The sequence below is a fragment of the Anoplopoma fimbria genome, chromosome 23 (assembly GCF_027596085.1).
Source record: "Anoplopoma fimbria isolate UVic2021 breed Golden Eagle Sablefish chromosome 23, Afim_UVic_2022, whole genome shotgun sequence".
Taxonomy (NCBI): domain Eukaryota; kingdom Metazoa; phylum Chordata; class Actinopteri; order Perciformes; family Anoplopomatidae; genus Anoplopoma; species Anoplopoma fimbria.
In genome coordinates this window covers 19,769,910-19,783,636 of record NC_072471.1, presented here as the reverse complement: position 1 = coordinate 19,783,636, position 13,727 = coordinate 19,769,910, and the positions used below count along the sequence as shown (strand labels likewise).

At 48.3% G+C, this 13,727-nt stretch overlaps 1 pseudogene; it reads left to right on the top strand.

The window, feature by feature from the left end:
- Nucleotides 1–6,394: 6,394 nt before the first annotated feature.
- On the top strand, nt 6,395–7,290 carry LOC129112768 (uncharacterized; annotated as a pseudogene).
- The last annotated feature ends 6,437 nt before the right edge of the window (nt 7,291–13,727 follow it).

The window sequence follows — 13,727 nt, the reverse complement described above, 5'->3', positions numbered from 1 at the left end:
TGTTTGAAGGTTAGGTATGGATGACTTTTGGGCCGTGGGGCTACTCGGTGAGGTCGAGGTCAAGGGGTAGAGTGGCTATTTCCCCTGGAGGTCGCCTCAGTGGGGGCGGGGGGGTGGTCCGGTTTGTGTTCTTTGTAGAGTTGGGGGAATGCCAGTACTAATGGGAGAGGTGGAACTAGGATGTGTTTGAGGTCGGCCTTGGGGTTGTTAAATTGGCCGTCAGATGGTTGTTGTGGTGGTTGTGCGGCTCTTTGGTGAACTCGTGGTCTTGTTGGTGTTCTTTGGGGGTTGTTGCTACGTGGTAGTAGTGGGGGGATGCTGGTCCCAGCGGTAGAAGTGGAAGTAGGATGTGTTTGGGGTCGACCTTGGGGGTTGTTAAATTGGCCGTCAGATGGTTGTTGTGGTGGTTGTGCAGATCCCTGGTGAAATTCAGAACTGTTGGAGGGTTGTCGGTCGGGAGGTGGTGGTCCTTGGGCATAGCTTGGGGGTGATTGTGGAGTGGCTGTCTGGTTGTTACTGCTGGAGTATTGAGCTTGGGAGGAAGATCCTTGCTGGTTAGGTGTTGAATAACAATCTCGGGGCTGCTTAGTAGACGGTACTTTGTGTTCTTTAGGGCATGGAATGGGTCGTCTGGGTGAGGATCGCCAGGGACTCCTTCTAGGTGAGGGCCTAGTCCGATTAGGAGGGGTCTTTGGTGGGAGTCTACACGTGGTCTCCGCATTGGTGGGGAATGGCTGGTAGTTGGTTGTGGTTGGGTTTGTGAAGGTCTCCGTTGGAGAGCCCGATCGTTCCCCCGAGCGGTTGTTTGAGTGGCGTCCTGTCGGGAGACCTGTATTCCTAAGCGGGACAGGTCATTTGCAGTTCTGTCGAAAGCTCTTTCGTGTATGAACCGAAATTTCTTCGTCATCCATCTGCCCGCTACTTGCCAGGCTTGCTGCTAATCTTGATCCGTGAGTGAGGATAAGGTCCCTTTCAGAGCACAGTATTCTCATAGTGCTCCTCCAAGATCGGTCCGCATTGTGTGGTGTATATTGGCTGAAATAAATATACCTTTGTTAAAACATACCCACTGAAGCCGTGTCTGTGTTGGGGAAAACCTACGGTAGTCGAGAGTCGGCTACACTGGCGCCTAAACGGGGACCTCAACACGAGGATGACGGAGCAGCAGATACAGCCGGTGGCGGCGTTGGCCCAGATGCTGGGGGAGATCGCGGCCATGCACCAACAGCAGACGGAGGTGAACCGGCGGCAGATGGAGGCACTCCACAGCCAGGCGGAGATGCAGACCCGGGTCCTGGAGAGCCTGCTGTCCCGGTCGGGGCGGCGGCTCCACCCCCTCCGTCACCGTTCACGGGCATCACGCTCCACAAAATGTCCGCGGAAGACGACCCACAGACCTTCCTGGAAATGTTCGAGGGGACGGCGGTGGCGTGCGGGTGGCCGGCGGCGGCGTGGTCCGTGCGCCTGCTCCCCTTGCTGTCAGGGGAGGCCCAAACTGCGGCGCTCGGCCTGCCAGCGTCCTCGCGGGGAAACTTCCAGGACATAAAAAAAGCCGTCCTTAATAGGACGGGTTTCTCCCCGAGGACCACCGTCACCGGTTCCAGGGCACGAAATGGACACCCACCGACCGTCCTTTCGTGTATGCCCAGAAGCTGAGGGACGCAGCGAACAGGTGGCTACAGCCAGGGGAGTCTGATGGTGAGCAGAAGATGCTGGAGAGGATCACAGTCGAACAGTTTGTGGAGGGCCTCCCGACTGGGACGTCTGAATGGGTGCGGTGCCACCGACCTGGGGACTTGGGGGCGGCCATTATCCTCGCAGAGGATCACCTCGCCGTCCACCCCCGGGGACAGGGAGCGGAGGGGTGGACATCAGCGCCTGTCCGACCGACTCCTGCTCCTCGCAGGAAGTTCCTCACCTCAGCCTCCCTCCATCGGCCCCCACAAGCTCATGCAGTTCAACCGCACAATAACCCTCCCTCTGTTTCCTCCCATCGCCAGGCTCCAGGCGCTGTTCCCAACCCACAGGGGGCCCCTCAGGCATCAGAGCAGGAGTGTTGGAGGTGTGGGCAGCCCGGTCACTTCCGCAGAGAATGTCCACTGATGGAGGTCGGCCAGGTGATCCGGGTTGCCGGCCCGCCAGCACCCTCCTCCGGTCCGGGGGACATACAGCGTTCCGGTAAGGATTCAAGGGGGTGTACACCAGGCTATGGTGGACTCGGGCTGTACACAGTCCATGGTCCACCAGAACTTGGTTCGGCCCGGGCGTTGGTAGAGGCAAAGTGGGTGGAGATAAGGTGTGTGCATGGGGATGTTCACAAATATCCTGTTGTGTCAGTCGAAATTAAACACAGGGGCAAAACGCATAGAATTAGGGCTGCGGTTAGCTCCGCCTTGCACACCCACTGATTTTAGGCACAGATTGGCCTGGGTTCCATACGTTAGTGGGGCAATGTGTGGGTGTGCGTTCGCGACCAGCAGGGACATGTGGGATGTGTGCTGTGCTCAGTGGTGATGCGAGGTTGTCCGACGCTGCTGAAGGGGAGGGGGAACCGGTGGTGCCCTCACAAGGGGCCCCGCAGGTTCCCGAAATACACTCCATGGAAGATTTTCCACTGGAGCAGTCTCGTGACAATACTCTACGCTTCGCCTTCGACCAAGTGATACAAATTGATGGTCACATGGTACACCCTGACACACCACCGACATACCCACACTTTTCATTGATTAGGGATAGACTGTATAGAGTGAGTCGTGACACTCAGACGGGGGAAGATATTACCCAATTGTTGGTGCCGGAAAGCCGTCGGGAAATGGTTTTCCGGGCGGCTCATTATAACCCAATGGCTGGGCACATGGGGTATGACAAAACACTAGACCGGATAATGGCCCGATTCTATTGGCCTGGGATTCGGGGAGTGGTGCGCCGTTGGTGTGCCTCTTGCCCTGAATGCCAACTGGTAAACCTACCGGCCATCCCAAGAGCTCCATTGCACCCATTGCCACTAATGGAGGTCCCGTTTGAGCGCATTGGCATGGACCTCATCGGGCCATTTCACCGGAGCACTCGAGGATATCGCTTTGTGTTAGTTCTGGTGGACTACGCAACGCGATATCCTGAAGCAGTGCCGCTGCGCACTATCTCTGCAAAGAGTGTTGCGCAGGCACTGTTTCAGGTCATCTCCCGAGTTGGAATCCCGAAAGAGATTCTGACCGACCAGGGCACCTCGTTTATGTCACGCACATTAAGGGAACTATACGGTTTATTGGGCGTCAAGGCAATTCGGACTAGTGTTTACCACCCACAGACCGATGGCCTCGTGGAGCGCCTGAATAAAACCTTGAAGTCCATGATCCGTAAGTTCATACACGATGATGTCGGAAATTGGGATAAGTGGCTTGACCCTCTGTTGTTTGCAGTGCGGGAGGTGCCCCAGGCCTCCACAGGATTTTCTCCCTTTGAGCTGCTGTTTGGCAGAAAACCACGTGGGGTTCTGGACCTAGTTAAGGAAAACTGGGAGGAGGGTCCGAGCCCAAGCAAAAACGAAATTCAATACGTCCTGGACCTGAGAGCAAAACTCCACACACTGGGGCAATGTTCACGGGAGAATTTGCTCAGGGCCCAGGAGCGTCAACAACGCCTGTACAACAGAGGGGCTAGGCTGAGACAATTTGAACCGGGAGATAAAGTACTTGTATTACTTCCCTCTTCCAGCTCCAAACTGCTCGCTAAGTGGCAAGGGCCCTTTGTGGTCACACAGCGAGTGGGCGATGTAGACTATGAGGTTGTGCGTTCTGACAGGGGAGGGGCAACACAAATTTACCACCTCAACCTCCTCAAAGCATGGAGAGAGGCAGAGCCTGTGTCTCTGGTGACTAACGTGAAAGAGAGGGATGAGTTGGGGCCTGAGGTGCCAAATTCCACCAATCCAGCCTCGCTCCGTTGTGAAGACCATCTCACTCAGTCCCAGAGAGCAGATGTGGCTGCGTTGCAGCAGCGCTTTGCTGATGTGTTCTCCCCTCTGCCAGGACGCACCAACCTTATACAACACCATGTTGAAACTCGCCCAGGCGTGACAGTACGATCACGGCCTTATCGGTTGCCTGAACACAAAAGAAAGGTAGTTCAGAAAGAATTGGAAGCTATGCTGGAGATGGGGGTAATAGAAGAGTCCAATAGTGCCTGGTGTAGCCCCATCGTTCTGGTTGTCAAGAAGGATGGGTCTATACGGTTCTGTGTGGACTACCGCAAGGTGAATGACGAGTCACGGTTTGATGCCTATCCAATGCCCCGGGTCGACGAGCTCCTGGACCGGCTCGGCACGGCTCGTTTTTTCACGACACTGGATCTGACCAAGGGCTACTGGCAGATTCCCTTATCTCCAGAGTCCAGGGAAAAGACGGCTTTCTCCACTCCGTACGGATTGTACCAATTCGTCACACTTCCTTTCGGGCTGTTCGGTGCCCCAGCCACATTCCAACGTCTCATGGACCGGGTACTGCGTCCACACGCTGCTTATGCTGCCGCCTACATGGATGATGTGATCATCCACAGCAACAGCTGGGCGGAGCACATGCAGCGGGTGTCCGCGGTGCTTGAGTCTATGAGACAGGCTGGGCTCACCGCCAACCCGAAGAAGTGTGCGGTTGGACGGAGGGAGGTACGGTATCTGGGGTACCACTTGGGTGGAGGGCAGGTTCGTCCCCAGGTCGACAAGACAGCAGCGATTGCAGCCTGCCCGAGACCCAAGACCAAAAAAGAGGTGAGGCAGTTCTTGGGGCTGGCAGGGTATTACCGGCGGTTCATCCCCAACTTCGCCGACCTAACCAGCCCCTGACTGACCTGACTCGAAAGGGTGCCTCAGATCCGGTCCAGTGGACGGAGCAGTGCCAGCTGGCGCTTGAGAGGGTAAAACAGGCCCTCTGTGGGGAACCTCTTCTCCACACACCTAACTTCTCTCTCCCTTTTATCCTGCAGACTGATGCCTCGAATAGGGGGCTGGGGGCCGTTTTGTCCCAGGAGGTGCAGGGGATCGACCGCCCAGTGCTTTACATCAGCCGGAAGCTGTCTGAGAGGGAGTCTCGCTACAGCACAGTGGAGAAGGAAGGCCTGGCGATCCGGTGGGCGGTCGATGCCCTGCGTTACTACCTCCTGGGACGCCCATTCACCCTCTATTCGGACCATGCCCCGCTACAGTGGCTCCACCGCATGAAGGATGCCAACGCCCGGATCACTCGGTGGTATCTGGCGTTACAGCCTTTTAAATTCAAAGTGGTCCATAGGCCGGGGGTGCAGATGGCTGTGGCAGACTTCCTTTCCCGCTCACAGGTGGGGGGGGAGTAGGCTAGGCCGGACGGCTCCCCGGCCTAAGTCGGGCGGTGGAGATGTGTGGCAGTGGGCGTGGTCTGCGCTCAGCTGCAGGCGAGAGAGGTGGGGGAGTGGTTCATGGGAACAGTGCCGGGCTGTAACATGGTGCTAATCAGGCTGGAAGTATTTAAGCAGTAGCAGGCGGGAGTTCGAGAGCGGAGTCACAGACGAGGAACGGACTGAGACAGAGCGAAGCCATCAGAGAGGTGGCGTTACGGAACGAGACCGGAAGCCATCAGAGAGGTGACGTTACGGGAACGCTGGACCGAGTGCGCCCGAGAAGCCGGGCAGCGAAGCGGAGCGCACGACGGTCCGCATTGTGTGGTGTATATTGGATGAAATAAATATACCTTTGTTAAAACATACCCACTGAAGCCGTGTCTGTGTTGGGGAAACTCAAAATCATTGCGTGTGAGACTTAATTCCAACAATTGTCAGATAATGTTATCAGGCCGTCATGGATCGGGGAATTTATTAAAAGCAGCTTTAATCGAACGTAGGCCTATAGTCGTATCAATGTTCGTATATAGAGAATTAATGTCTGAGTGGGACATAGATGATAGTTGTTGCAATTGTTTCCATGACGTGGTGGCTGTTAGGGGTTAGGGTTAGGGTTAAGGGTTAGGTTTAGGGTTAGCCTAAACATATTATGTTTGAAATAAGAGATTAATTTGTATAAAAGCCATGCCTACTTGAGGATTTTCAGTCAGGATTTAGAGTGAATCATAGCACAGAGACGGCACTGGTGAAAATTACCAATGACCTTCTAATAGCTTCAGACAAAGGACTTGTCTCTGTACTTGTATTGCTAGACCTTAGTGCTGCATTTGATACCATTGATCACCAAATGCTATTACAGAGATTAGAGCATCTCATAGGCATTAAAGGAATCGCACTTAGCTGGTTTAAGTCATATTTATCAGACCGATCTCAGTTTGTATATGTAAACAATGAAAGCTCGATGAAAACCAGGGTTAGTCACGGAGTTCCACAGGGGTCTGTTCTTGGACCTATTTTATTTACCTTATATATGCTTCCCTTGGGGAATATTATCAGAAAACACTCAGTAAACTTTCATTGTTATGCAGATGATACCCAGTTATATCTATCAATTAAGCCAGACGAAACTAACCAGTTCTCTAAACTTCAAGCATGTCTTACGGACATAAAAACCTGGATGACCTGTAACTTTTTAATGTTAAACTCTGAAAAAACAGAAGTTATCCTACTAGGTCCAGATCACCTTCGAATTCAATTATCTAACGATATAGTTTCTCTAGATGGCATTGCTCTAGCATCCAGCACTACCGTTAAGAACCTTGGAGTTATCTTTGACCAGGATCTGTCTTTTAACTCTTATATAAAACAGATCTCAAGGACAGCCTTTTTTCATTTACGTAACATTGCGAAAATCAGGCAAATCCTGTCTCAAAGTGATGCAGAAAAACTAGTTCATGCATTTGTTACCTCTAGACTAGATTACTGTAACTCCTTATTATCAGGCTGCTCTAATAGGTCTCTTAGATCTTTACAGTTGATCCAGAATGCTGCAGCACGTGTTCTAACAAAAACTAAGAAAAGAGATCATATTACTCCAGTATTAGCTTCTCTGCACTGGCTCCCTGTTAAATCAAGAATAGAATTTAAAATTATTTTACTTACCTACAAAGCTCTAACTGGTCAGGCACCGTCTTATCTTAAGGAACTTATAGTTCCATATTACCCAACTAGAGAGCTGCGCTCAATCAATGCAGGGTTACTTGTGGTTCCTAGAGTATATAAAAGTAGGATGGGAGCCAGAGCCTTCAGTTATCAGGCTCCTCTTCTGTGGAACCAGGTTCCAGTTTCAGTCCGGGGGCAGACACACTCACCACTTTCAAGAGCAGGCTTAAGACCTTCCTTTTTGATAGCGCTTATAGTTAGGGCTGGTTCAGGTTCACCTTGGTCCAGCCCCTAGATATGCTGCTATATGCCTAGACAGCCGGGGACTACCTAGGATACGCTGAGCTCCTCTCTCCTCTTCTCTCCCTCCTTCTTTATGTATTAATCTCCTATTTATGCACATTACTGATTTTGCTTCTTCCCCGGAGTTCTTGTGCTTTCTCGCCTCGCAGGTTCCCAGGAATCGGGTTATATTTGGACTGTCATCGTGCCACCTACTGAGGCCCTGCTGACACCCACTACTACTACCACTATCATTATTAGTCACATTACTATTATTATTGCCTGTACTATTACGCTTATTGACTTGGAGTCTTTGTGCTTTCTCGCTTCGCAGGCTTCTATAAATCGTGGCTGTACCTGGACCGTGGATGTGCATCCTGCTACGGCCCTGCTGACACCGACTGCTACCACCATTATTATTATTACTAGTCACATTACTATTACTATTACCTGTACCATTAAGCATTTTAGCTTTACTTCCACCCTGAAGCCCTTTTGCTTTCTCGTTCTGCAGGTTTCCATGAATCGTTGTGGTACCTGGACCGTAGTCGTGCCTCCTGCTGTGAGCCGACTGACAGCCACTGCTACTTCGATTATTATTATTAGTCACATTACTATCCCTATTTTCATGGCTATAATTCTACTGTAATAATTGCTGCTGTTATTATAAGTAGTCTTATTATATGAATCATTCATGTCATATACATTGAATGTGTTGTATCTAAGAACTGTTATGCTGCTCATTCTGTACACATGACATCTATTGCATTCTGTCCATCCTGGGAGAAGGATCCCTCCTCTGTCGTTCTCCCATAGGTTTCTTCCTTTTTTCTCCCTGTTAAAGGGGTTTTTTAGGGGAGTTTTTCCTGTGCCGATGTGAGGGAAGGACAGAGGATGTCGCATGTGCACAGATTGTAAAGCCCTCTGAGGCAAATTTGTAATTTGTGATTCTGGGCTATACAAAATAAACTGAATTGAATTGAATTGACCAATCAAAGCTCGGAACGTAGATCGTTAATTAATTGACACACCATTACAACGAAGTTACAGTCATAATCCAGAATAAGATTAACACAATTTAAACGCAGGAAGGACAGCTTACAATATATCCATCCATCTATCCATCGTCTTCCGTTTATCCAGGGCCGGGTCACGGGGGCAGCAAGCTAAGTAGGGTCCTCCAGACGTCCTTCTCCCCAGCAACACTTTCCAGCTCCTCCTGGGGAACACCGAGTTGTTCCCAGGCCAGATGAGATAGGTAATCCCTCAAGTGTGTTCTGGGTCTATCCCGGGGCCTCTTACTAGTTGGATGTGCCCAGAAAACCTCTAAAGGGAGGCGTCCAGGGGGCATCCTAATCAGATGCCTGAACCACCTCAGCTGCCCCCTTTCGACGCGAAGGAGCAGCGGCTATACTCCGAGCTCCCTTCCAGATGTCTGAGCTCTTCACCCTATATCTAAGGCTGAGCCCAGCCACCCTATGAAGGAAGCTCATTTCGACCACTTGTATCCGCAATGTCATTCTTTCGGTCACTACCCAAAGCTCATGACCATAGGTGAGGGTCGAAACGTAGATGGACTGGTAAATCGAGAGCTTTGCCTTACGGCTCAGGTCCTGCTTCACCACAACGGTCTGGTACAACGCCTTCATCACTGCTGATGCTGCACCGAACTGCCTGTCCATCTCCCATGCCATTTTACCCTCACTCGTGAATAAGTTCCCAAGATACTTGAACTCCCTTGCTTGGGGCAGTGACTCCCTCCCAACCCAGAGGGTGCAATCCATCGTTTTCCGGCAAAGAACCATGGCCTCAGACTTGGAGGTACTGACTCTCATCCCGACCACTTCACACTTGGCTGCAAACCGCCCCAGTGCATGCTGAAGGTCACGTTCTGATGTAGCCAACAGAACCACATCATCCGCAAAAAGCGGGGATGCGATTCTGATGTCCCCATATCGGACACTCTCCTGCCCTCGGCTGCGCCTTGGGAACAAGCTTGACTTTGTGCCGAGTATCCGGACACATGTTCCTGCAGAACCCCCCACAGGACTCCCCGAGGGACACAGTCGAAGGCCTTCTCCAAGTCAACTGATCACCACCTGTTTTTCCTGTGCCGATGTGAGGTTCCCGGGACAGAGGATGTCGCATGTGTACAGATTGTAAATCCCTCTGAGGCAAATTTGTAATTTGTGATTCTGGGCTATACAAAATAAACTGAATTGAATTGAATTGAAATACATAGGCTGAAAGTGCAAAATAAAAGTAGAAAGATGTTTAATGGGACCATTTGAGTAGTAGTTTATATCTTCCCAGCAGAAAAGCAATGTTAAATCTCTGCAACCAATGACAATAAGGATAACCTTGATGTGGAGGCTAGGTCCCCTTATCCTTCCAACATATATGACTACTGACAAGAATAAATAACTGGAAGAAAAAGCCATCATAGCAAATTGTTAACTTATTTCTTCTAAAATTATAAGTCAGGTCATTAATGTCATCTAAAGCAAAAAAATGGAAATAGACAGAGCACCGTGAGTCTGTTCCTCTGTGTGTTCCTCTCCCCCTGATAGTGTGTGTGATCCTTTAAATTAGGCCCATGACAAACATTTGATTTATCTATTCTATTTATCAGTTTAAACTGCATAGTTATACTTTTCAGGAATCTCGATAAACTATGTACATCGGAATTGCAATATGGGTTTAAGGCCAAAAGCTCAACAGCACAATGTACTTATGTGTTAAATGAGTTTATTGATCTATATGTCTGTCACAGTCACACCTGTTCACTCTTCCTGCACTATTTCTCTCAGCTCACAGCCCAGCCCCTGCTCTCTTACCACACTCTCCCTCACTCACCTAATCAGCCTCATGCAGTGCACCTGTCTGCCACACCCACCTCATCAGCACAATCACTCTCACCTGCTCACTCTGCTGCACCTACACCCTGCAGTATTTAAACCCCAGTCTCACACACACTCACTGCCAGATCATTCTCCGCATTATGCCAGACCTTCCAGCGTTATTCCCCGGACTGATTTCCCATTGCCGACCCTGCTTGTTTGGACTTCTCCGCCTTGCCTCTGCCCCGGTAACTGACTCAGCCTTCCGTCCCAGACCACGGTATTCCTACCTTGCCTCTGCCCCGGTTAACCGACTCAGCCTTCTGTCCCTGACCACGAGATTTGCCTTTGCTTCTTTTGGTTTCTGTCTACCTGCTGTTTGTTCCGCTTTGAATAAAGCTCCTGAACATTACTCTGTCTCATGGTCGTACTGCACTTGGGTCCACACACCACCCGTTACAATGTCAGAAACAACTCAGCTGTCTATCTTGTATTGTTAGACGCATCACAGGCATTTGATAGGGTTCACTATTGTAGGCTTTTTGACATCCTCATAGAGAGAAACATATGTAGCAAAATTATCAAACTACTGATTAACATGTATACCACCCAACGCCTCAGAGTGAAATGGGGCAAGTGTGTCATTAATAGTTTTGTTTGTCTCAATGGTGTAAAACAAAGTGGTTTGCTGTCAACAATATTATTCTGTGTTTATATGTTCTACTTTATAAGCTTAACAAATCAGGATTTGGTTGTCATATAGGGATGCGTTTTTGTGGTGCTATATGTTATGCGGATGACTTGACTCTCATTTCACCCTCACGATATTCTATGAATGCATTATGGTCTATTTGTGATGAGTTCGCTCTGGTGTTTAATGTTAAATTTAACCCATCGAAGAGTGTTAGTCTGTCATTTAATTGTCAAGTGGACACTCCATTTCGTATATGTGATGTGCCGATCACACATTCTGATAACACCATACATCTGGGACACGTAATAGGTCAGAACAGTAATGTAGAAAACGTAACAAAAGGTACCAATAATTTGATTTGTAGTGCAAATGCTATGATGGCCAGGTTCAATATGTGCGCGTCAAGCACAAAAGAGAAATTATTTCAAACGTATTGTACATCGTTCTATGGTTCTGTGTTGTGTAGACTCGATTCCTCCCATATACAGCGTATTTATGTAACATGGTGTAAATTGGCATGACTCATTTGGCATGTCCCCAACACTACTCATTGCAATCTCTTACCCAGTCTTATGTCAACATCTAATATTGAATGTCAATTGTTATCTCGCTTCTCTATGTTCCTATGCATAATAGCGATAATGCCTTATTTCGCTTATGTTCTGATGGATTGATGTATAGTCAGACGTCTGTTGCTATTAACCAACGGTTTCTCATGTACAGAACTAATGTAAATATGTTGATGTATGACAGTCGTGTTTTGCGTTGCCAAATATGTAATGATACCGTTGCTGATTGTATGGATGTTGCTATTTGTATTCAAGAGCTATGTGATGTTCGAGATGGTCTGAGAGAATGTGAGATTGAGGAGACTGACATCAAGACCATGATCAGTCTCCTAGCGAGCATGTGATTATGTTTGTTTCTTCCAACTGTACAATATATGTGCGAATAAATTATTATTATTATTGGCTGCAATTGGGTGCCTTAGAAAGGGACCCCCAGGACCCCAAAAACATTAGTAATTTAAAAGCACCAATTAAAACAGAAACAGGCTACAATGATATAAGGCATTAGGAACAAATTGATTGACAAAGTCATGAAAACTTGGAATGATAGAATTACGCCCCTGTTAGATATGAGAGAAATTAAAGCTACGGGGTCTGCAGAGGGTTTAAATAAGACAATTGTAATCAGGAAATTGAATTTGCAAGTCAAATGTTGGCTGTGGTAGGTTAGCAATTCAGCTCAGCTAGATTTTCCATTATCAACCAATGGTTATTATAGCAAATTGTATAGTTGACTGGATGTATCCACACCTCCTCTAAGATTCCGAACCTGTAATAATGTAAGCCATCAGAGTTTTACACGTTCGGTCAGTCTGGTTGGAATGTTCTTTACCCTGGCAATCATATGTTCAAATGCAGCTGTCTCTGTCATGAGTTTGAGCCATTCTGTGAGCACTGGCATATGCCAGCATATGTGGGCTCTTCCAGTTTTGCATGATAGCCTGATCTCTGCTTTGGTAAGGCCTGGTGGCAGAAGTGATTTGATCCTTCTAGTTTCTTCAATACCACCTTCCAAAAAGGCATCACAGTGGAACACTCCCACAGAGCTTGGAGACAAGTTTCCATTTCTTTGTTACATTTCCAACATATTTTATACAGCTCAGGGGTGTAAAATAATATCTATGTACAATTTTGTAATGGATAAATTAGCTAGCAGTATACAAAGGAGTTACAATGCAGTAGACAGACACATTAATGCCCATTAATAATTAATATTTACTTTAAGCTGATTACATACTTTCACTTTAATTAAGTTTTGAAAGCAGGACTTTTACTTGTAGTGGAGTACTTTTACAGACTGATATTAGTTATTTTAGTACAGTAAAGGATCTAAACCCCCCCCCCACACACACACACACACTCACTGAGGCACAGAGACTTGGCAGACAGTCCCACAGAGAGATGTTTTGTTTTTTTAAAGCAAATAGTGGCAGTGGGAGTGGTCTGTGCTCAGCTGCAGGGGAGAGAGGTGTGGGAGTGGTTCATGGGAACAGTGCCATTGTGAGTTCAATCAACACAGCTGAAACGTGTTTTGAATTATCCCAAAATCTTGTTAAGCAGTAGCAGACTGGAGTTCTGGGGCTGGAACAGACACACACGCGGAACGAGGAGAGACGAGAACGCAAGCCGTCAGTGGTGGCGATCCGTGGACTCTGGACCGAGTGTGCCCGAGAAGCTGGCCAGCGTAGTGGAGCGCATGACAGTCCACATTTTCTGTTTACTTTGAATCCAATAAAAATCCTTTGTTGAATTTACCTGCCGAAGCCTGTATCTGTGTTGGGGAGGACCTATGGGTAGTCGAGAGACGGCTACACAAATGCTGTTTCATTTTATACCAGATGTTACTAAAACAATAAAAAAGGACGTAAACAGCCTACATGATGTGAATGTGTATGGTACAGTCATTCCTGCTTCACTTTTTTGTGACGTGTTTTTAAACACATTCTGTGAAGTACTGCTGTGCGACTGTGCGAGAGTTTATGTGCACATTGCTCTTTCAATTTACAGCAAAGATGCACTTGTCGTTTCAGCTGCTGTGTGATGCTGCAGGTATTCAATCAACCCAAAGGAAAGTCTCGGACGCAGAGCTGTGAATCGCAAACAGAACATCAGGACTGATGTTTCTGTGAAATCACACCTGAACAACATTGTTTCAGATTCAGACATTGACCTAAAAATAAAAATAAATGAATAACCACTGAGAAAATATCTGATTTCATGTAAGATTTCCAAACCAATTAATTGCCATTGAGTGGACTATGGACACAGATGGACTGAAGGTTCTGAAGGAAGCTTCGATCGATTTGGTACAGC